Genomic DNA, 25748 nt, shown 5'->3' with positions numbered 1-25748 from the left:
GAGAAGATCACAAATTTCATGTTTTTTTCAACAATATAGATTTTAATGAAACTTCTCACAGTCGTAAATAAACTTATAGTCTGGTCTATAATTTGATGAAATAAAAATATTTAAGTCGTGTGCTTATTTTTGTGATGACCATGATTTAAGTGAACCGCACATTTAAAGCCAATAAACACATGTTTTTAAATTATTTAACTTTTCAGATGTTTTAATATCATATTTTAACTTTAGAAAGAAATTGACAGTGCCATTGTAATAAATTTACTCACGGGTTGCTATTGGTTTATGAAATGATTTTCGTTTCCGTACGCCGAATCAAGGCTTATTCTACGTTTTCCGGAATAAATGACATTACATCACCACTCCCGTTTTTTCAAATGTGCAGAACTACCTTAAGGGTAACATAATGAACAATTAAATTAACATTGTGATTACTATAGTATTAACGTTTCAATTGTTTGCTGACGGACACAGCGAAACCACAATAGCCATCACGGAGCACTTTGTGACTCAGGTGTGTTATAAACTTAACAAATTAATAGTGAAGCAATAATGTTTATGCCACTTCTTGTGCTGATACAGGCAGTAACACGTCCTGACATGGTCTTTTGTACTGTTGTAGAACAGCGCTGCAAATGTTCGCTTCGCTTATTGACTAAACTATTATTGTCATAAAATACATACTTCTTCACTTATTAAGCCAACAGGGTTTGTTGAAACACATATCTTATACCAAATTCGCTGAAGATTGGACGAGAAATAAATCAGTGTTTTGCTTTTAAAGAACACAGTCTGCATTTTCATTGTTGTGCTGCACTTGACGGATTATGGACGGTTCTTGACTTCTTTGCTTTTACCTGAAATGTAATGTAGAAACGTATAACATATGAATATAATTTACTGTCCTATCTTTGAAATGTTAGAACGTGTCATATACAACGGAAATATTTTGTGTTCCACACTAATCATACACTCTTTTCGTGTATTTTGTAAAATATAGGACTGGCGACGGGTTATGTGGGAGACTCCATGGCAAATAGCAAGGGACGGATTAATTGGATATTTGTCCCCTTTTCTGCTTAGTCATGCCTTTACGGTGTTTCTACTGTGTGGATCATATCATCATTTTTTATATCGGAACTACTCTTTAAAACCCTTTTGATTCCATATGACAGCGTATTTTGGATAAAATAATAAAATTACAGTACTGTACTGTATATTCATACATGTACACGCACGCATGCACGAAAGCACGCACATACATACATACACATCATATTGTAGAACCAATCTATATTTATAAAGAGCTATGCAGCACGCTAGCTACACAGGGACTAATTACACCAAACAGGAAGTGACTACTCTGTGTTAATGTGAAGTAGTCAAAGATGTAGTTCCATGCTGTTGATGAAATCTGGTATGAGGCATATGAGGATGTGGCAGTTATGATTTTGGCTTATGTTTATTGCTTATTGTAATGAGAAAAGATATAGACCATTTTCATTGTAAATTTCCAGAAATAAGTTTTATTCTTTGAGAAAATGTGTACATACGCGTAATTGCTAAAGGGCTATTTTCATGGGAGCATTTTTAATGGCTGATGTTTCTCAGAACAGATTATTTTTCTAATATGTAACATAATTAGGGCTGGGTACCGCCTTGAAAAAAATACCACGGTATACCACGGTTATTTCCTAATTACCGCGGTATATACCACGGTATACCACCATATTTATCGTAAGACTTACAGCTATGGAAGTGGTCATAAAAATATTGAAAAACTCGTAGAAATACTTTATTTATTATGAGCAACAACAAAGACTAGTTACTTGACTAGAATTAAAGAAAAAAATAATCTGGAATATTAACTTGACTAATGACTAGTTAGATTAATGACCCTTAGTATTTTTTACTAGCGTGTATTCGTCGGAAGACGCCATATTGTCTCTAGGGAAGCACTGGGTCACATGTATATAGGTCGCGCTTGTTTGAAGTTCGATTCGTGCACCCGTTTAATAAACCAGTAATGTTTATGAAGGCTTCATCAGATCGTTTTCAAGCAAAAAATAATAAATTTAGACTCAACATTTTCCATACTATTTATTTCTTTTTTAATACGTGCAAAAACATACTGGGATATTTTAAACTATCATTTAAACAAGAAGCCGGGACTCGCCGAATTTACCAGACTTAAAGTAAAAGCAAGTGCGCCCATGACGTCATTCATCTATACGGAATAATCTGGAGGTTTTCGAAGGTTTTGATTGGGGATCACGCGGTCGGTCATACATGTTCATTTGCACCATTGGGTGGTTATTTTTGGAAACTAATAATAGTAGCATGGGAATTCCAGAGATATAAATCGGAAAATCATGCATGGTGTCAATTGCTGTTACGGAAGGCTACATAGACAATGTAAATTGAAAATAAACAGAAGTAGGGATAATGTTGATAAAATACCGGTATTCCCCGATGGTACCGCGGTATCGTACAACGGGAAGATGATACCACGGTTACCGGTATACCGGTAATACCGCGCACCTCTAAACATAATATGTCAATATTTTTCTATTTTTAGATATTAAGAAGATATGTCATACTAAATGACCATACATATGGTTTACATATCATTGAAATGCTCTAAAGTGCTGAAAATGAAGTCTAAATATTTTAAATATTTGTATATTGAAATAAAGAAGGAAAAAGTTACATACTATTATTACTATGACATTGCTAAAACATAGATGAAGGATATTTGTTTGTTTCAGTGCAAGACTGAAACGCCTTTATCGAGTTCATATCAGATGCTGCATCTATTTTCACGAGTGGAACTGCCGCGAGTGAAAATTTAACATATGGTGTTCAGAGTGAAAGATATTTTGATATTGCATGTAAAACAACACACTTTCTTTTTATTTACCTTTATACTAAAAATGAACCCATTTTACAGCCTTACTAGTTGAATATGTATTATATATCTATAGCATTCTATATCTATTTCATCTATCCAATCGTGAACGTTAATTTGCAACACCGTTTTCACGTGATCGTACAATATATTACCATATTTGATGCACATGTGTACAAAAGAGCCTGTATTTTTTCGTATTTGGACGGTTCAACTGTCCAATGTTAAACATACAAAAAGCCCGAAACGCAAGAAAATGTTCCGAATGTAAACCGGTTGAAACAGGCGCTCTGTGTGTTTTTTTTTCGTCTTGAAATCAAGAAAGCAGAAGAATCATTTCAAACTTAAATAAAATAGATATAGAATAAAAAGGTTATTTAACACTGTACTGTACAATACGAGACATATTTGGATTCCTAGCAGCTCGTCCAATATGGTTTTCTCAGCAACTCTTCCAACTAGAACAGTCACAGGAGTGACTCATACCCCCACCATACGGTCTTGTCACAGAAGAATGGCAACCATAAGGAATCTTAAAAATACTTTGGAGTACTTCATCCTGGGCTTCCACATATAAGTAATACTAGTATAGTAATACAAGTAAATATATTAAATCTCTAATATTAGAGATACACTAAAAGTGAATACAAAAAAGTGTCTTACCGGCCCATGTTACCACAGAAAAATGTTTTTACTTTTTACATAGGACTTATAATAAAAAAGTAAGAAAAATACCTAAAATACTGAAAATCTAAAAATAGGATTTCTAAAAATAGAATAATTCCTGGAATTTAAGGGGAAGAAACTCAGTACAAAAGTTAAAAAAAGGTTACTTCCCTTTGACTCTAAGCCATTCAGAATGAGATATTGTGAAAATACATCAAAATTAACCTTAAATTCTAGGTAAAAGGGGACACAATTCAAGAAAAATTAGTGTCAGAGTTATGCACCTTGTGTCACATGATGTGGGTGATGAGGTGGAACATCTATTTTAAGTCTGGATCAAATCCATTCAGTAGTAACTGAGATATAGTGAAAATACATCAAAATTAACCTTAAATTCTAAGTAAAAAGGGGGCATAATTCATGAAAAATTGGTGTCAGAGTTATGCACCTTGTGTCACATGATGTGGGTGATGAGGTGGAACATCTATTTTAAGTTTGAATCAAATCCATTTTGTAATAATTGAGATATAGTGAAAATACATCAAAATCAACCTTAAATTTAAAGTAAAAGGGGACATAATTCATAAAAATTTATGTCAGAGTTAAGCACCTTATGTCACATCATCTGGGTGATGAGGTGAAACAACTATTTTAAGTTTGAATCAAATCCATTTAGTAATAACTGAGATATAGTGAAAATACAACAAAATTAACCTTAAATTCTAAGTAAAAGGGGACATAATTCATGAAAACTTGGTGTCAGAGTTATGCACCTTGTGTCACATGATGTGGGTGATGAGGTGGGACATCTATTTTAAGTTTGAATCAAATCCATTTAGTAATAACTGAGATATAGTGAAAATACAACAAAATTAACCTTAAATTCTAAGTAAAAGGGGACATAATTCATGAAAACTTGGTGTCAAGAGTTATGCACTTTGTGTCACATGATGTGGGTGATAAGGTGGAACATGTATTTTAAGTTTGAATATAATCCATTTGGTAATAACTGAGATAATAGATTTCGGGACGCGACGGGACGGGACGCGACAAAACTGCCTCCTATATACCCCCCTCAAACAAGTTTGGTGGGGGTATAAATATATCTCTGTATTGTACGGAACAATGTTAAATAACCTAAAAATATTTTTCACTGTGAAAATATCAGATGTATTTCAAGCTCGTATTTTGATAATTCATTGAAAAGCATGTGTGTACAATACGCTTGTATTGCAACTGTTCTTCTTGAATGTTTTGCTTTCTTGATGTCCTTATATATATTTATCACTAATCCAGATTTCATCAATGAACGACTCAAAAATGTTTCAAATTATATTTACCTTTACTTGTCATCGTGCCACACCAGATTTTGATCTGCTGTTATTTCTGCAAGCCTGCTTTCAGTCTTGTTTCCTTAGACCACTGAGAAAGGGAACATCCATTCATGCCGATCCATGGCTGTAATTTTAAGGCGTTACAAATAAGCTTTTTAGAAAAAAATATTGAATTGAAAATAGTTAATAAAAACAAAATGATCACTCATTTATTACTTAATACTTAATTTCAATAAATCATACAATCGGGTATACATATATACAATCCTTTCTGGTCACTGTGCTCGATATGATACATTTATTTAATAAAAAAATCGTTTCTATCACATGACAAAAATCATATTTTGCAGAAAAATCTAATGTCAAAACTTACTGGATCCTTTGCTCATTTCTTCCTTTAAACAAGTGTAGTCTGGTAAGGGTTCACGCGATGGGAAGTGTCAGTATATGGTTGATAAGGAAATGCCCTTGTGTGTAATCATGTAATAGTTGACTTTTTCAGCCATCCTATCTATAATTCTTGCAAATTCTCAGCTTTCTGTTTCGTCCTTTTCGACGTCCTATTCGATTCCTTACAGGAGCTGAAGATGAAAGAAAAAATGTTTAAAGTATTGTAACGATTCTTTTTGAAAATGTCTAAACAACTTTAACTACCTAATTTGTTTTTTAAAACAATACTTTCTTCCAATTATAAAAAAAAATTGTCTGGTGTTTTGAAATCTTTTTTCCTAACAATACCTTACATGTGCGCTAGTCTTGCTCCGACACAGGGGTGTAAAATTCCACTCGTCCGCTCGCATTGGCGAGCTCAAGTCAGGATAGGACAGGTGGACCTCACAGTACACACGGGCGAGTCCTGATATAAGGTGAACTATTTCATTTCATTTTCGGCAATTTTTGCATTTATTTATCAGAAAACTTTCATTAAAGACAACCTGTGCAGTTCCATTTACAAGTCCTATGTTAAAGTCGAGAAATTCCCGATTTTCTAAGGCCAACCCATGCCCGATTTTTGGCCAAAATTGTCACCTGATGTGCAAGTTTTCGCATTTTTCGAGTGTTTTACATTAGTTAAGCAAATGTTTTCATACGCAGAAGGTAAAATGAGCACTATTTCATCAAAAATGCCAAGAATTTTGCAAATCCATCGTGATTTCATGTCTAAATCATACAAATATGGGAATTGATCTGCAGCAGATTTAGGAAATTATCACCCATGTGCGAAAATTTGGTCAAAAATAAAACAGAATCCAAAACTAAGTCTCTGTTTTATGCCCAAATGTAGTCATACGTGATTAGAAATAGAATTATGAGATTCCGCTCTGTCTACTGGCACTTTGAGAAAAATACCTGATTTGCCACTTATAGGCTATATACCAATAAAAAATTGTTCTTTGTTTCATATAAAATTCAGCTACTTCAGAACAATTTTGTTACAGATTCTAGATTTGAACTCCGTCGTAGACCTAATTTACACAAGATATCCATACAATTGCTTCAAGAAAACGAGAAGTAAAAGGGGTGTTGAATAGTATACGCAGTGAAATTCAAGTAAACTGAAGTCATGTACCCTCATATTGCCGCATTTCAGAAAGTGATCCGCCGAATACTAGTAAACACCCTACTTTTGTAAAACCAGCAAAAAAAATAATAAAATAAAAAATAAATAAAAATAAAAAAATAAACGAGAGGGCCAAGATTGCCCTAGGCCGCTCACCTGAATAACATACCATAACAGTGTAAACATGTTTGACCCAGAGCGGGCCGACCAATGCTCGGCGCATACCAACACTCGGCGTATTTTACGTTTCTGTGATTTTTTTCTCTCTCTCTCTATATATATATATATATTTAAGATATCATCTTGTGTGAGTCCCATTTTGTTTGTTTACATCACGTGTGATTTTATCCAAGTGCGGTTTATTTCCGGCATGGTCACGCGATCGCAGCAGAGCAGACGATGCAAAGCTAAAAGCCGGTCAGTTTTGTGTTCTATTTTCATTAAAACAGATTTTCTGGTAAAACATGTATCAAGCTTTAAAGAGTAGCAGGCCGGCGGAATTTTGAATTTTTTTTTCTTTTTAATTATTTTATTTCTTTATACGGACCCACTGTACATTACTTTTATAATGTAGCTTTAACTGTTCAAGTAATTGATATAATTATACTATGTGGACAAATGGCACTTTTAAAAAGATTTCCAAGAGTAATGAAACTATATCACCAGCTGTCATCAGTTACAAATTATCTTCAAATGAGTTCCTTAAAGCTGCTCGCCCGCAGGAAGGTTTACGGATTCACAGCACTATATGGTTATGTAGGAAAAAGTAAAGCGTTGCAAACGGTTTATTATTTTTCCAATATAGCCATACAGAGCGGTGAATCCGTAAACCTGTTTTCATAAGCCATTTTCTCAGAACGTTACGTAGATTTTCGCTTATTTTGTTGATCATGCCTTTTCATTTTACATTCTTGTTATAAAAATGTTGCTTTTGTGAAATTGAATATTTTCTACCAAACTGAGGGCGAGCAGCTTTAAGATAATTGTTGTATAGAATATGTTTATTCAATAGCTGTAATTTACGTACATGTTTATGTACTTTAAAATATACATACTTAATCAAACTTTACTTATTTCTATGTAAAAAAGGGCTAAACTGAGTTAATGTCCTTAGCCTACTAGGCCTAGTTATGTAGTCTTGCCTACATAATGTAGGGCAATAATTCAGCCAAAATAGACAAAATAATTCTCTTGCCTACAGATGGAAATCATGTTGATAAACAAGTGTTCAAAGTTTCAAAGCCACAGTTTTGACAAAACGTTGACTTGTGCGAAAAACTGAACCAATTTCAAAGGCCAAAAAGGGCTATTATAATTCAGCCAAAACAGAGTTATATACTCTTGCCTACAGATTGAAATCATGATGATAAATAAGTGTTCAAGACATATGTCAAATGGTTTTGACAAAACGTGGACTTGTACGAGAACAGAACCAATTTCCAAGTACAAGAAGGGCCATAATTCAGCCAAAATAATTGACAGAGTTATGTACTCTTGCCTACAGGTAGAGACTATTATATTGAACAAGTGATAAAAGCTTCAAAGCTATACATTAAAAAACATTACACAAATATGAACTAGTACGAAAAACTTAACCAAGATTTCTAAGTCAAAAGGGGCTATAATTCAGCCAAAATCCTTGATGGAGTTGTGTACTCTTGCGTATAACTGGACATGGTGATGGACAAAATGTAGACTGGTACGAAAAACTCAACTATGGTGTTACGCCGACGCCGACTCCCTAGGCCGTGGTGAGTAGGATAACTCTACTTATTCTTCGAATAGTCCAGCTAAAAATCCTTAGAAATCAGACTAAGAAATTTTGTGATACATGCACAAGAATAAGTCTGACAAGTCATAAAACATGGAGTATAGAATTAACATGTTATTTGGGTTGTTTTTGTCACAAAACCTGTCATTTTCAGTACCAAATAAAGTCCTCAGAACGCCCAGAATGCACCAGATGGGTCCATTGTTTTAAAACTTTTCCGGGGGAACATGCCCCCGGGCCCGGAACCCCATCCCCAGTTGCTCGAATACAGTTTGCGCATTTTACATTTTAGTATTTACCTTAATCTTGATGTATATTCACTTTTAAGTTTTAGTAAACAGCTTGTCGACTTTCATTTCTTTCATTACTCCTTTACATGATGATGTCATAAGTGATGTCACAAATGACGTCATAAGCAAGTATTCTCGTTCTTTTGATCTAGGCATGACAGTTGTGAAAATATCGACTTGTTGACCGCTTTGTTGATCTTGTCACAAAATTTTGTTACCGTAAAAAATACAGGATAAAGGAAGGGATTGTTACATCTATGCAGCAACTTGTCAACGAATAGTCAAGGTAAAAAATTTATCCATACCTTTTATCACAGTCGCTTGAAGCTCTATCAATAAATATTGATCATATCCCACCCACTTCAAGGCACTTGATATACTTCACTTAGTTGAAAGAGATTTATATAAAGGAATAGGCTCATTTCTATGCTTTGTCATAATATACAGAGACGCGTCATCAAGTATGGACGACGATTAGAAGTTTTCTTCAAGCGGGTGGTAAATTCAAGCGGGTGGTAAATTATGATAAGACCCACTTGACCCAGAAATGGCAGAATGTTGAAATTTCACAGGAGGATTGATCATGCAGATTAAATAACCCGTATTGATTTTGGGGTCAATCTAATAATTTTCAGTGTCACAGGGGCCTGAACATGGACAAATATTTCCGGTCATTGACTTAAGAACCACTTGACCCAGAATGTTGAAACTATGCAGGAGAATCGACTATGCAGAGTAGATGACCCCTGTTGATTTTGGGGGTCACTTTAATAAAGGTCAATGTCACAGGGACATGAACATGCAAAACCATTTCCTCAATGATTTGAGAACCTTTCTTGTGATATAAGAATATAAACAATCGTATTTCACGAAACATTGAAGTGTAAGAAACTTACAAATTCCCGATGTTCGCCAACAACGTACGAAACCGTACGTCATATATCACGGCTACTAAACGCTAGCGCCACCACCAAATTGTGGTGATAAGGAAAAGAGCTATCGACATTTCCGTGGTGCAGCTATCGCCCGTTTCTATTTGTAAACACGTGAGTAAAATGTATATTTTATCTTATATTTTTATTGATAGAACTTTTTTTGAAAGTCGGAGAATACAGTTCCGTGTAACAACACTTTTACTACAAGTTGGCTGTTATTTCATTAAAATATTATGCAAATTGTGGAGCCAGGAGCTTTTCTCCCGAATCTGACAGTGGCATATTTTCATATCGGTCAGTATTCGAACACCATTCCGATGAATAGACACACTGTAAGAACATACCTGCGCATGCAAATGGTGTAGAAATGAATTACACGTATTCCCATACATCAAAGAATTACGAAAAACACAGTAAAAAGTTAAAACACGACTATTTTCGAAAGTGGTGGCGTTATCACTCAAGTGGTGGCGCTATACTGTAGTGGTGGCGCTGTTGTATATGATTAGTGGCTAATATATTCAATTTTAATATATGAAAATGTCTGTCTGCAAGCCACGGAAATTTCTACAATAATCGATGATATCAACCTATCCCACACTATAATAAAATTACGTTACTCAACAAAATACATACATAAAATAATCTACATATATATGGATTCAGATTGTACAACTAAGCTCTATTGATTAATCATATTTAATCCATTGGAATTGAAAATGTACTGTATTCACTTTTCAGAAAGAATTGTGAAAGTAAAGTCTTTTGTTTACAATGAAATGCAAACGACGTATAAAAACAAAGGGAAGTAACTTTCAGAATATTAATATAAAAATAAATTCTACACTATCTTCGAATTATTGCCTGGACACAAATCTTCGTTTGAAATAAAGGTGTTGCTACTATTTTTCTTGACCCGAATTTAAAGTACACTTACGTTTGTATTTAAGTACAATATTTAAAGGTTAAAAATAATTCTACATTAACATTTTAAACAAAGGAAAATATTTACTTTGACTACCCGAGTCCCAAGGGTCTGTGAGTATTTTGTTCTTTTTTTTCTTGGATAGAGAATGTTTCATAAAGGTAAATAAACTATGATCGTGTTTTTCTTTCTTTAATAACATAATTATTTGCAGGAAACTTGATTATCAGTTAGAAAAAATATTGTGTTTGTTTTGTTCCGGACGCGTCAGCAGTTCGTATTATTGAATGTCGTAACAGCGCCACCACTACTGTATAGCGCCATCACTAGAGTTATAGCGCCACCACTTTTAAAAATCCTGGTATATTTCTTCTAACCCGAGATTCTATTATTCATGGTGTGTGCGTATATGATTATTTATCATTTCTGCAGCATTTGCATGCGCAGGTATGTTCTTACAGTGTGTCTATTCATCGGAATGGTGTTCGAATACTGGTCGATATGAAAATGTGCCACAGTCAGATTCGGGAGAAAAGCTCCTGACACCACAATTTGCATAATATTTTAATGAAATAACAGCCAACCTGTAGTAAAAGTGTTGTTACACGGAACTACATTCTCCGATTTTCGAAAAAAGTTCTATCAATAAAAACATAAGATAAAATATACATTTTACTCACGTGTTTACAAATAGAAACGGGCGATAGCTGCACCACGGAAATGTCGATAGCTCATTTCCTTATCACCACAATTTGGTGGTGGCGCTAGCGTTTAGTAGCCGTGTATATATATAGCATAAAAATATGAGCCTATTGATAAAATTCCATGTGGATCTGACGTGCATATATTTCTATAGATTCAATGGGCTTCAAATATCTTAGTCCAAATAAAGAGAGATGAATGTCGTTATTTTTTGTTTTACTGGTCGAATATTCCCATTTTACCCGCAACCAGTGAAAGATTAAGATAATTAGAAAATCGAAAATGTTACAGATATTTCTCCCAGTTTTGTTTTACCAAGATGGAAATAGATCAAGTCCATTATTGGATGTAAAATTTGCAGTTGAAAAGTGTGTTATGTTGTGTATTACGTTAAACTTAAATGATTTTTAGTGGCTTAATATGTGGTACTAATTATCTGTGGACTGGTCCTACGGATGTGAAACGCGGGTAGTCGAGCATGATGGGTCACCGTATTTGATGATGGAGAATTTCATTTAACTTTTTTTTTTGTTTTGTCAGGTCTTGGCGGATGTTTTGAGCGCACAGTAACAAACACTGGTCTAAGTGTATCAACGCAGGAAGCTAAATAAAAAGATACACGTGATTACATCTGCTGATCGGAAGGAGTTGCTGAGGTGTGTATGTCTGGTTTGAACAGTGTTCATGGACTCTGTACCTGTACTAAGCTTTTCCCAATTTTCCCGCACGAATCAGAAATAGGTTACGATTGATTTCTGACACTAAGTATTTTACCAATCATCACGGAACTTGGCGGAAGAACATACACTTTGCCGGAAGATCGAACTTACGATCCGTAGATCGGTTCGCTTCCTACAGAGTTTAGCGGGTGGACTCTATAATAGTATCTTACTAGACAGTATGCAATTCAGCCAATATAATAAGAAGAGAATATTACATGAGTGTCTTTTCATATTGAGTTTATTAAACGAATTAAATAAAATGCGAGGCTCTGACGAGCATTTTATCAATTTTATTCAACGAGTTTAATAAATTCAATGTGGAAAGTCACATTGTTACGTTATATTCTTTTTATTATGTTGACTTTTCCTGTCGAATCACAAAAAAATCTACTTTCTTTACCATATAAACAAATCAGTTCAACCAAATATACTATAAACGACGTCGACGTCAAAGCTTTATTATACTATAGTGTATTATCATTTTTAAGTTATGGCTTTATTGCACTCTCGCGACATCAAACATGTGATGAATCAAAATAAAGACAAATGTTCAATTCAAATGACATATCATTTTTATCCATTTTATTGACATGAATAACAAGCAGGGCATAGGATATTATCTGATGTTATAAAACAGAATAAGATGTAATATTATTTTAGCTCACCTGAGCACGAAGTGCTCAAAGGTGAGGTTTTGTGATCGCCCAATGTCCGTCGTTCATCGTCCTCCGTCAGTCGTCCGTCGTCAACAATTTGACTGTTAACACTCAAGAGGTCACAATTTTGGCCCAAACTTAATGAAACTTGGTCAGAGTGTTACCCTCAATAAAATCTTGGACAAGTTTGATATTGGGTCATCTGGGGTCAAAAACTAGGTCACCAGGTCAAAATCAAAGGAAAAGCTTGTTAACATTCTAGAGGTCACAATTTTGGCCCAATCTTAATGAAACTTGGTCTGAATGTTACTCTTATCGGCTTAATAAAATTTTGGACGAGTTTGAATTTGGGTTATCTGGGGTCAAAAACTAGGTCACTAGGTCAAAGCAAAGGAAAAGCTTGTTAACACTGTAGAGGCCAGATTTATAACTATATATTCATATCCTAATGAAACTTGGTCAGAATGTTAATGTAGATGATCTTTAGGTCAATATGTCTGACAATTGAGCGATACAGGGCCTTCATGGCCCTCTTGTTTATAAAAAAATTCGGTAGTTGCAAAAGAAAAAAATGATTTCAGGTGAAAAACGGTGCCAAGATGTTATATGTTTTTGGTTTGCGCATGATGTCATTTAATTAAAAAATACCGGTGTCTCAAAAATATTGTTAAAGTTGATACTTTTTCTGGAAGGGTTCAACTGATTCATGAACTTTTTCGAAGTATATAATTCAGTCCTCATTTCATTTCAACCAATGTCTGATAAAGTTTTACATCTCAATTTATTTTCACAGGATGTAAAAAACAAGCCATATTTTGGGGAAATGGAGTAGGAAGACGTTGGCTGGTTGCAGTGACATTTTAACAGTAGGTATTTCAGTAACATTGTTTTTTATCTACGGAACTGGACCCGTATTGACAATCGGCAATTTCCGTTTGTTAACGTTATATTGATATCCGTATGCGATCTCGACATTTTCCGAAGGTACGTAAAGTCATATTTTGCTTTTGACCACCGATGAATGCCGAAGTAGCGTATGGAGAATATACCGAAAATTGCCGAAAGTCATTATGTGTCCGCTATCGTATACCAATCAATTGGTATCGTGACCTATTAGTACATGTCATGTAGTAACATTCAGTCTGCTTTCAAGTTCCTTAATTGGGTTAAAAGCTTCTAATGAGACATTTTCTAACCTATTACATTACAGACTGAGAGTATATTAAATTAAAAACACACTGTAAGATAATTACTAGTATGTTTATTGTGCGTCTTTAAACTGTCCGAATTATTTTCAACTTAAAAATTGGATGAGAGCAGTAGCAGCCCTGACACCTTTTCAGTTGCGATTTTCAAAAGAAAAAAAATGTCGTGAAACCAAACATTTATGTGCTACTGATAAAAAATTAAATCGCGAAACCGAATAGATGTTTGTCCAACGTTTGTTTTTTATTTCTTTATATTTTTGGAGTGATGGTGGTTAGCCTGTATGTTTGAAAACAATCTCTGACAATAGCGTAATGGAGTCGGCTTTTTTTTGTTCTGGTATAAGCATTGAACTAGCACCCGAACGACCCGTATTCGAATCCCGCCATAGGTAGTTGTGATTTTTCGTGATAAAATGCTATGCTTTTTTATTTGTTACTGCTCAAACTATTAAGAATACAATATTTCATCATATGCATGCAAGATTCATACCTGTGCGAGTGAATTCATAAATCGCATGAAACTGATGCATATCTTTGCAAACTGTAAATCTAGCAAATGCCGTATTGAATTAATGCCCGAACATGCATTTTTCTGCTTGAGATGGACGGTCGATGGAAGCAAAAATGAGTATACTCAGCGGGTTGTAGCTTTCTTATATAAGAGTTTCCACCCTTTTTATACGCCCGTTTGAAAAACGGGACGTATTATGGGAACGCCCCTGGCGGGCGGGCGGCGTCCACAGACCTTGTCCGGAGCATATCTTCTACATGCATAGAGGGATTTTGATAAAACTTGGCACAGTTATTCACCATCATGAGGTGGAGTGTCGTGCGCAAAAACCAGGTCCCTAGGTCTAAGGTCAAGGTCACACTTAGAGGTCAAAGGTCAAATTCAAGAATGACTTTGTCCGGAGCATATCTTCTTCATGCATGGAGGGATTTTGATGAAACTTGGCACAATTGTTTATCATCATGAGACGGAGTGTCATGCGCAAAAACCAGGTCCCTAGGTCTAAGGTCAAGGTCACACTTAGAGGCCAAAGGATACAATAATGAAAAATTCAATAATGACATTGTCAGGAGCATATCTTCTTCATGCATGGAAGGATTTTGATGTAGCTTGACACAGTTGTTCACCATAATGAGACTGAGTGTCATGCGCAAGAACCAGGTCCCTAGGTCTAAGGTCAAGGTCACACTTAGAGGTCAAAGGATACAAGAATGAAAACTTTGTCCGGAGCATATCTTCTTCATGCATGAAAGGACTTTGATGTAGCTTGGCACAATTGTTCACCATCATGAGATGGAGTGTCAGGCGCAAGAACCAGGTCCCTAGGGGTAAGGTCAAGGTCACACTTAGAGGTCAAGGATACAAGAATGAAAACTTTGTCCGGAGCATTTCTTCTTCATGCATTGAGGGATTTTGATACAACTTGGCACAAATGTTCACAAGCATAAGACGGAGTGTCCTGCGCAAGAACCAGGTCCCTAGATCTAAGGTCAAGGTCACACTTAGAGGCCAAAGGTCAGATACAAGAATGACTTTGTCCGGAGCATTTCTACTTCATGTATGGAGGGATTTTGATGTAACTTGGCACAATTGTACACCATCATGAGACGGAGTGTCATGCACTGGTCCCTTCTTTTGAATTACTTCCCTTTGCTGTTACTATAAATAGCTTATATTGTAACTTTTTCAATACAAGTCATAGGGAAAAATCGAGACCACTTTTCTGTGGTACAATATGCATGTTACATCCAATTCTGAAGTGTATTTTGAGCTATCTCTACCTGGTAAGGATTTTTATGTGGACTTGTAATTTTTTTGGGGGGTGGGGTTTTTTTTTTTCTTTAAAGATGAACTTCCCTTAGCCGTTACTATAAATAAATTACATTGTAACTTTTTTATAATTGATCGTAGGGAAAAACCAAGACCACTTTTCTGTGGTACAACATTGATGTTACTTTCAAATTTTGGGTGTATTTTAAGGTATCTTTACCTCGTAAGGATTTTTTTTGTGGACGTAGAAAAATAAAAGAATAACAATAATTTCTAAAACAAAAAAATATTTGCTGTGACGGGCGTATATTGTGACATTCTGGCACTCTTGTTTCTTTTTCTGTAGCAGTGGGAGTATAAGTATGTGAAAATATGATTTGCTAGAAATTGTTGTAAAAACGGTATTAAGTAAATGGATAGAACAGCCAGATTTAATGGTGTCCAGATTTGTAAGGTGCACCGGGTCTACAACAATACATAATCAAGTTCTTATCATCAAATTTGTTCTAAATGTGTTGTGCTGTCACAGCAAAATAGGTAAACATTTAAATAATTTCTTTAAATGATCAGCTTACCAAACCTAGTCAGAAGCAAAGTCAGATGGTTCAGGCCTTCTTCAGATAAGCGCCTTAGGCCCATTTGGGCCTCTTTTTATTAATCTGTAGTAGGAAATCTGTATCGTAAGCTAATAACCGGAGGCGGGCACACTAACCGGTTTTTAAATAAAGCTAAAAAAATTTTTTTTTTAAATTGTCATTTTCTTACATGATTAAAAAAGAATTTATAGCAAAACCGTATTTAAACATTATAAACACAATATGCGTAATAATTGCACGAGAGCGCAGCACTTGTGAAATAATTTCGAACGACGTATTGCTACCCAAGTGTATAAATAGTGCTCAAACACGGCTTTGCTATAAATTATTTCTTTTCTAATGTGTTTTTTTTTTATTTTAATCAGACAGTTGTGCAATGCATTTTTCGTGTAAAGTAATCAGAAAGTTGTGCAATGTCACAGTTCGTTTTAAACATGCTAATATGTAAGATATTTGATCAAGTTTGAAAACGTTGAAAGTGGTGTTGCGGACACTACATAGAAGACATGGACACTTTCTAATGCACACATATTTTTCAAAGATGGCAAATTTTAGGTTTAGTCGTGCTAATAACCCACTTAAGGCTCACCATTAACATTTGATAAAACTACATTTTATTTGTGTATATTTTTGTTTATGCATAAGCAATGCCATCTTATTAAATACCATTTATCCTACCATCATACAAGATATAGCACAAAATCGGCCTGCCTAATAAACTTTGCTTTATCTAGTCAGTGTCAAGATTTCACTTTTGCGGGAACTTTTGAAATCAACTATTTTATCAAAAGTTTGCATTTAAATCATCACCATTGTATTGGAAATGTCTGAACATAGAAAATGAGTGGTCAAATCAAAGGTTTTTATCCTGAAACAAAAAAGTTATTGCTATTTGCACTTTTACAGCACTTCAGCCGGAAATTTTGAAAACATTTTTTTTTCCGAATTTTTCATTGAAACTGTTATCATTGTATTGGAAATGTTCTAACTAAGAAAATAAATGGTAAAACCACAAGTTTTTATCCAGAAACAAAAAAGTTATTGCATTTTTTCGATTTTCCACAAACTGAATTACACTAGCAAACGTCATATTATATGACGTCAAGTCTGCACGCTGTTACTCTTTCCAATGACCCTTTTCCCAATTTCCTGAGCAGTTAGGATAAATAGAATATTAGATTACTGTCTGAAAAAAAAAATATTCGGCTCGTCTACGTAAAAATATCAGGCTCGGCAGAGCCTCGCCTAATATATTTTCTTCAACTCGCCTAATAACTTTAAATTTATCAGACAGTAACCTTATATTCTCTATTTATCTCCATGTTGTGTTCCAAGTATCCAACTTCTTATTGTATGTTTTGTTACATTTTAGTGTCAGGATGCAATAATGCATATTCCATATGGTTTATTGTATTAAAATTCCTCTTATATTTGAAAACAGGTACCGCAGTAGATGTTTAGGAAGTGCTGATAGACGAAGCTATGATTACCTAGTAGAGCAAAACAGTTCCGCAATCCAGAATTCCAGAAACAAAGGATGCATCATAGTTGGACTAGTGTAAACGGAATTAATGCAGTGGACTTTTATTTGTTGGACAATCCATATTATTAGTTTGACAATTGATTTATAAAGACACCTGTCAAAATGTATTAGGCAGGTATAAAACAAAATAAAAGGCTTCTTATGGTCAACCTTCATACTATAGTAGCCTGCTGTCAGAAAATTACCTCTTACATTATTTAGGTAAAGAGTAAAGGTGACAGGTATCTCATTACTGCAGACTATCTGGAATAATGATCTTTCCTCGGACATTTAAATGTAAAGGCTAATTGCAGGTGGCTAGTAGATGAAACCTGTTATTCTAGCGACCAGTAGGTTTAAGGTCAAGGTCGGGTGAGCGATTAGGATCGATGAATGTCCGTTGTCCGTCCGTTCAATTTAGTCTGTTTACACTCTAGCATCAACAATTTTAAAGCAATTTTAATCAAAATCAAAGGAAAATCTTGTAAAAACTCTAGATGTCACATTTATGAACATATCTTTCTGAAACTTGGTTTAGAACGTTTATCTTGACAATCTTTATGAAATTTTCGAAACTGGTTCAAGTGAGGTCAGAAACAAGGTCACTTGGCCAGATTAAAGAAAAAACTTGTTAACTCTCTGGAAACCACTTTTTAAATTTGAAACTCTTGATAGTCAGATTTTTGTTTTAGGTTAAATTTGATTCTGTGTCGAATCAAAGGAAAACTGTATATGTGTGTGTAATAGGGTGTGCATTTTACACTGAATCTTCATGAAATTTGATCAGAATGTTTACCTTGCTGTAATCAAGGTCAGCTTTGAATATGGGTTATCTGAGTCAAAAACTAGGTCACCCGATTAAATCAAAGAAAACTCTGTGTGTATGCAATAAGGGCAGCATTTTATGCTGGATCTTTATAAAATCTGATCAGAATGTTTGTCTTGATGCAATCTAGATCAAGTGTGAATATGGGTCATCTGGGGTAAAAAAATAGGTAACCCGGTCAAATAAAAAAGAGCAAAACCTTGTGTGCAATAGAGGCCGCATTTTTCACTGATCTTCATGAAATTTGATCAGAATGTTTGTTTTAATAAAATCTAGGTCAAGTTTGAATTTGTATCATCTGGGGTAAAAAAATAGTTCACCTGGTCGAAACAAAGATAAACTGTGCGTATGCAATGGGGGCTGCATTTTTCACTGAATATTCGGTAAATTCGATCAGAATGTTTGTCTTGATTATCTTTAGGCCAAGTTTGAAACTGGGTCATGTGGGGTCAAAAACTAGGTCATGAGGCCAGATTTAAGGAAAATCTTGTTAACACTCTGGAGACCACACAAGTTTAAAACTCATGAGAATTAGTCAGAATGTTTGTCTTGATGACTTCCCACATTTTGCAAATCCATTTTAATCAAACTTGCACACAACTTGTATTGGCATAATATCTCGTTGTCTTTCGAAAACTAGGCAGATCACATTTTGGGCTCCAGAGTTATGGCCCCTTAGAGGGCCAAAATTTGCTATTTATGGCTTGTGAACACGAAAGAGACCACACTTTTGTAACAAACTTTAATCAAACTTGCACACAATTTGTATTGGCATAATATATATCGGATTCTTTCGAAAACTAGGCAGATCCCACCATGGGTTCCAGAGTTATGACCCTTTAAAGGGCCAAAGTTGCTGTTTTTAGCTCACATAGTGACAAGGTGAGCTTTTGTGATCACACTTCGTCCGTCGTCCGTCGTCAGTCCGTCCGTGCGTGCATCCGTCAACAATTTCTTGTCTGCACGATAGTGGTTTCATTTATGATTTTATTTTAACCAAACTTGCACACAACTTGTATCACCATAAGATCTCGGTTCCTTCCTTGAACTGGCCAGATCCCATTATGGGTTCCAGAGTTATGGCCCCTGAAAGGGCCAAAATTAGCTATTTTGACCTTGTCTGCATAATAGCAGCTTTATTTATGATTTGATTTTTACTAAACTTGCACACAATTTGTATCACCATAACATCTTGATTCCTTTCTTGAACTGGCCAGATTCCTTTATGGGTTCCAGAGTTACGGCCCCTGAAAGGACCAGAATTAGCTATTTTGACCTTGTCTGCACAATAGCAGCTTCATTTATGATTTGATTTTAACCAGACTTGCACACAACTTGTATCACCACAAGATCTTGGTTCCTTTCTTGAACTCGCCAGATTTCATCATGGGTTCCAGAGTTATTGCCCCTTAACTGTCCAAAATAGGCTATTTTGGCTTTTGCAGCCATATAGAGACTTCATTTATGGTTTGATTTGATACAAACTTCCAAAATAACTTCAACAACAATAATTCTTGGATTTCATGACAAATCAGATCCAAGCTTAGGTTCAGAGTTATTTTATATCTGATTACCTCCCCTGATTGTAATCAAAATGGATTTATATCAGTAAGTACTTATAGGGCTTATTTGAAATTCCATTATTGTCATTAGTTGGACTGAGCCAATCAGGGTAGATAACTATGGACTGATTTTATGTCAAATTACCTCCCTTTATTAATCCCCCGCCGTGGCAGAGGGATTATAGGAATGGTCTGCGTCCGTCCTTCCGTCGTCCGTCCGTAACAAAATCGTGTCCGGTCCATATCTCCTAAACCCCTTGAAGGATTTTCATGAAACTTGGGTCAAATGATCACCTCATCAAGACGATGTGCAGTACCCATGAGTCAGCTTTGTCGGTTCAAGGTCAAGGTCACAACTCAAGGTCAAAGGTTTGAGCCTGCCATTTTGTGTCCGCTCTATATCTCCTAAACCCCTTGAAGGAATTTAATAAAACTTAGGTCAAATGATCACCTCATCAAGACGATGTGCAGAATCTATGAGTCAGCCATGCTGGCTCAAGGTCAAGGTCACAACTCAAGGTCAAAGGTTTGAGCCTTCCATTTTGTATCCACTCTATATCTCTTAAACCCCTTGAAGGAATTTTATAAAACTTGGGTCAAATGATCACCTCATCAAGACGATGTGCAGAACCCATGAGTCAGTCATGCCGGCTCAAGGTCAAGGTCACAACTTGGGGTCAAATGTTTGAGCCTTCCATTTTGTGTCCGCTCTATATCTCCTAAACCCCTTGAAGGATTTTCATCAAACTTGGGTCAAACGATCACCTCATCAAGGCGATATGCAGAACTTATGAGTCAGCCATGTCGGCTGAAGGTCAAGGTCACAACTGAAGGTCAAATGTTTGAGCCTTCCATTTCGTGTCCGCTCTATATCTCCTAAACCCCTTGAAGGAATTTTATAAAACTTGGGTCAAATGATTACCTCATCAGAACGATGTGCAGAAATTATGAGTCAACCATGCCAGCTTAAGGTCAAGGTCACAACTAAGGGTCGAAGGTTTGAGTTCCATTTGGTGTCCACTCTGTATCTCCTTAACCCCTTGAAGGATTTTCATCAAACTTGGGTCAAATGATCACCTCATCAAGAACTCATGAGTCAGCCATGTCAACTCAAGGTCAAGGTCACAACTGAAGGTCAAAGGTTTCAGCTCTGTATCTCCTAAACCCCTTGAAGGATTTTTATGAAACTTTGGTCAAATGATCACCTCATCAAGACGTTGTGCAGAATTCATCAGTCAGCCATGTCAGTTCAAGGTCAAGGTCACAGCTAAAATCGAAGGTTTACCCTTTCACTATCCATAGCAGTGGCGGGGGATTTAGCTGTCTTTCAGACTGCCTTGTTTCAAATTAAAATGGGTATATCTCCGTAACTAACGAAGATACTGATCTGAAATTTCATTTATGTCAACAGATTTATTTGGCAGATCCTTATTTTGTTCACTTACAATATTTTTTTTTATTACTTTCCTTTTACGTTACTATAAATAGCTTATATTTAGTAACTTTTTTATTATTGGCCATAGGGAAAAACCGAGACCACTTTTCTGTGGTACAGCATGGATGGTACCTCCAATTTGTAGGTGTATTTTGACATATCTGGGCCTTGTAAGAATTTTTTTTTCTTTTTGGTTAAATTTCTTCCCTTTGTTGTTACTGTCCTTTGGGCTTAGATATTTTTTCTGAGGACCTTCTTGTCCTCAAGTGCAATGATAACAGGTGAGCGATATAGGGCCATCATGGCCCTCTTGTTTGGCTTGTGAACACGATAAAGACCACATTTTGCAATTATTTTTAATCAAACTATGCACACAATTTGTATTAGCATAATATTTCGGTTCCTTTCGAAAACTAGGCAGACCCTATCATGGGTGCTAAAGTTATGGCTCCTTGCAGGGCCAAAATTTGCTATTTTTGGCTTGTGAACACGATAGAGACCACATTTTGTAACCAACTTTAATCAAACTTGCACACAACTTGCACACAACTTGTATTGGCATAATATCTCGGCTCCCTTCGAAAACTGGCTAGATTTCATCATGGGTTCGAGAGTTATGGCCCATTAAATGGCCAAAATTTGCTATTTTTGGCTTGTGAACTCGAAACAGACGTTTTGAAATTGATTTTAACTAAACTTGTAAACAATTTGTATTGGCGTAATAACGTGGTTCCTTTCGAAAACTGACCAGATCCCATCACAGAGTTATGGCCCTTTAAAGGGCCAAAATGTGCTATTTTGGCTTTTGCAGCCATATAGAGACTTCATTTATGGTTTGATTTGAAACAAACTTGCAGAATATTTTTAACAACAATATCTCTTGGATTCCTTGACCCTCTTGTTTACTGATTATTCGTGGACTTTGATCAGAATGTTTGTCTTGGTAAAATCTAGGTCGTTATGAGGCCCCTTCCGCACGCTCAGGAATCTACATTTTTAGTTGTTTTTATACGAAAATTATATCTCGGGTGGGGAACTCCGAACCCCCTCCCCCACCATTTTTATAGGAGATATTCCCTCCTTTTATCTCTCTCTTTTTTGTACGTAATGTAAAAATGAGCACAGCCCCTGATATAGAAAAAAAAACCTACCAAAATACGTTCCATTCCATGATCCTTAACACAGGATATATAGGCCTAGCACATGTACGAAACTACGTCTTTTGATATCAGGCACAAACTCTCCTCGTTTTTTTTTGTCGGGATATATAAACAAAAGAAGTATTTTGTTAAAGTACTCGGTATTGATTAAAAAGTTTAAATCGTTTTATTCTCTTCAAACATGCATTTTCAAACTTCTTGCAAACTGTTCTGTTGACACTTCCGCTGATAGTCGCGGATCAATGTATCTGCGCGTCAAGTACCACGGGTGAAACTATGCAGTGTGATTGATTCATAACACCTTAAACGTGTTAAGGTACTTCCGCAAATTGACATTAGAAATTCATGTGAAAAATCAGAATCCTCGAAACAGCTTTCGAAATGCAAGGACACAAAAAATATATGATAAAAGTTGAAAAGATATATCTGTAGGTAAACTTGCGAGCATGAAAGCTACGCTGAACCCTATCTCCACAGTGCTTTGGAAGAAAATGAGTGAACATTTTTGGTGCAAAATTTCGGTATCGTATGCAACCTAAATTGCTATAAAATATTTATTTTCAAATCAAAGAAATGCCAAAATAGTGCACACGAGCGTTACTTTTTCAAGAAAATGTCGTTAAACATTCTAATGCGCAAAACACGTGCACAGTTTTTCTAAAATATTTCGCCGCCATGTTTATTTCAAGGAATTAAATATATGATTTGTTCTTTTACCTCAGATTTTCTTACTGAAATATATGTGCCTCCTTATTCATGGTTAGAGATATCCATTTAGTATAGTTTAGCACTGCCCGATCTCCTTAATCTGTTACCGATCCTTTACATTTAAAGAATAAACGCAATGTGTAATGATAGTTTTTCGCTTTACACATCACCTTTGGACAAGAAAGGCGTTTCACTTAAAATTTGTAAGTATCCGCTGGCAAAATATTATTGAAAGATCGGAACTTTTTCTAAAATAAAGTTCAATTTCAATCATTTTCAAAAAACTGGAAATATTGCACATTGTGTTGAATACATAAATAAAACAAAAATCCCCAAAATAAACCATTTTAGAACTTTTCCGGGAACTGTGGGTCATCTGGGTTTAGAAACAACGTCACCCGGTCAAAAAAAGGAAAAAGAAATACTCTGTGTGTGTGTGTGTGTGTGTGCAACAGGAGCTGCATTTTTCACTGAATATTCGTGAAATTCGATGAGAATGATATTCTTGAAAAAATCTAGGTCAAGTTTAAATATTGGTCATCTGTCGTTAAAAACTAGGTCACCAAGTCAAATCTGACAAAAACGTTGTGTAAGCAATTGGGGCTGCGTTTTCTAACTGGATATTTGTGAAATTTGAACAGATTGTTTGTCTTGATCAGATCTTGGTAAAGTTTAAATATAGGTCATATGGGGTCAAAAAGTTGGATCATTCTGTCAACTTATAGAAAAACTTGGTGTGTGCAAGAGGGGCTGCATTTTTATCTGATATGCATGAAACTTGGTCAGGATGTTTGTCTCCATGAAATCTCTAGTTTGTTTATCTGGGTTACGTCGGTTCAAAAACTAGGTCACCATGTCAGAAAAAGCTTGTTTACACACTAGGGCCACATTTTTTATTTAATATTTATTGAACTTGGCCAGAAAGTTTGTTTTCACAAAGTCTTAGAGGATTTTGAATCTTGGTTACGTGGGGTCAAACACTAGGTTACTAGGTCAAATCAAGGGAAAGGCTTGTTTACACTGTAGATGCCACTCTTTTGCTCCAATCTTTACAAATCTTTGTTAGAATTTTTGTTTCTGTAAAATCTTGGACGAGTTGTAATTTGGGTCTTATGAGTCAAAAACTAGGTCACTATGCCAAATCTTGTTTATACACTAAAGTATACATTTGTGCTCCAATATTCATGTAACTTGGGCAGAATGTTTATTACATGAAAAACTCGGACGAATTTGAAATGGATGTTTACACTGTTATGGTGTGTTTCTCAGGCGAGCGACCTAGGGCCATTTTTGCCTTCTTGCGTATGATTTTTTTTCACTGGCATCGACGCAGATTTGTGGAATTTTCAAATTTACTGTCCTTAATTATGCCAATAGAATTTGATGTCTTATAAAATTATTAGTTATTTTGTGATGCTATGACTTGTATATTGTGTGACATGTTATGTATAAATCAAAACTAATAAAAAAATGTATATTACGAGGCATTGTATTCTGTTATAAATGCAGTTTATGAAATAATAGATAGCAGAACCAAGTTATCATGTACTTAGACAATGTTTAAGATAGGTCAGTGAGTGATGTCCCATACAAATGTTTAGTCCTAGCGTTCAAATAAAATGGCGAAATATTGTTTTGGTGGGAATTATAATATGTAGATACGGCAAACACTACTTAAGTAGATACGATATACACAGTTTTAGTAGTATACTCAGCATACACTGTCACTGTAGGCACATGGTATGCACGGCATACACTGTAGATTGAGGTACCTTTTCCTAATTTAAGCAGAGTACGCATAGCATACCTTTTTTGTGGTAGATACATGGTATGCATTGTATACCTTTTTGTAGTCTAAGCAGGGTATGCATAGCATATCTTTTTTGTGGTAGACACATGGTATGCATTGTATACCTTTTTGTAGTCTAAGCAGGGTATGCAGAGCATATCTTTTTTTGTGGTAGACACATGGTATGCATTGCATACCTTTTTGTAGTCTAAGCAGGGTATGCATAGCATACCTTTTTGTGGTAGATACATGGTATGCATTGCATACCTTTTCCTAGTGTAACCAGGGTATGCATAGCATACCTTTTTGTGGTAGATGCATGGTATGCATTGCATACCTTTTCCTAGTGTAAGCAGGGTATGCATAGCATACCTTTTTGTGGTAGATGCATGGTATGCATTGCATACCTTTTAGTAGTGGAAGCAGGGTATGCATAGCATACCTTTTGGTGGTAGATACATGGTATGCATTGCATACCTTTTCCTAGTATAAGCAGGGTACCTTTACGAATCAGGGTATGTATAGCATATGCATGGCATACACTGTGGTTAATATAAAACTGTGATGAACACATGGAAATGCAGCTTATATGCAGACGTGTATCCAAACAAGACACGTTTTTCAGAGGCATCCCATTATTGCGTGTTTCATGTATTGTTATATGAAGACAGTTTAATAAAAGGTAAGGC

At 35.5% G+C, this 25748-nt stretch overlaps 2 long non-coding RNA genes across 2 annotated transcripts; one reads left to right on the top strand and one right to left on the bottom strand.

Moving 5' to 3' along the window:
- Nucleotides 1-753: 753 nt before the first annotated feature.
- On the bottom strand, nucleotides 754-8617 carry LOC123528519 (uncharacterized). The gene is made up of 4 exons (XR_008370269.1): nucleotides 8543-8617; nucleotides 5285-5492; nucleotides 4918-5035; nucleotides 754-860 (listed from the first exon to the last, which is right to left on the bottom strand). It is a non-coding gene; the product is annotated as an uncharacterized LOC123528519 (long non-coding RNA).
- A 25-nt stretch (nucleotides 8618-8642) lies between these two features.
- Nucleotides 8643-24754, top strand: LOC128555698 (uncharacterized). The gene is made up of 4 exons (XR_008370270.1): nucleotides 8643-8819; nucleotides 11636-11751; nucleotides 13267-13339; nucleotides 17499-24754. It is a non-coding gene; the product is annotated as an uncharacterized LOC128555698 (long non-coding RNA).
- Nucleotides 24755-25748: the final 994 nt, after the last annotated feature.

Source organism: Mercenaria mercenaria, chromosome 3 (genome assembly GCF_021730395.1).
Source record: "Mercenaria mercenaria strain notata chromosome 3, MADL_Memer_1, whole genome shotgun sequence".
Lineage (NCBI taxonomy): Eukaryota > Metazoa > Mollusca > Bivalvia > Venerida > Veneridae > Mercenaria > Mercenaria mercenaria.
Note: the sequence above shows the minus strand (reverse complement) of the source record. Positions and strands in the feature narration are given on the sequence as shown.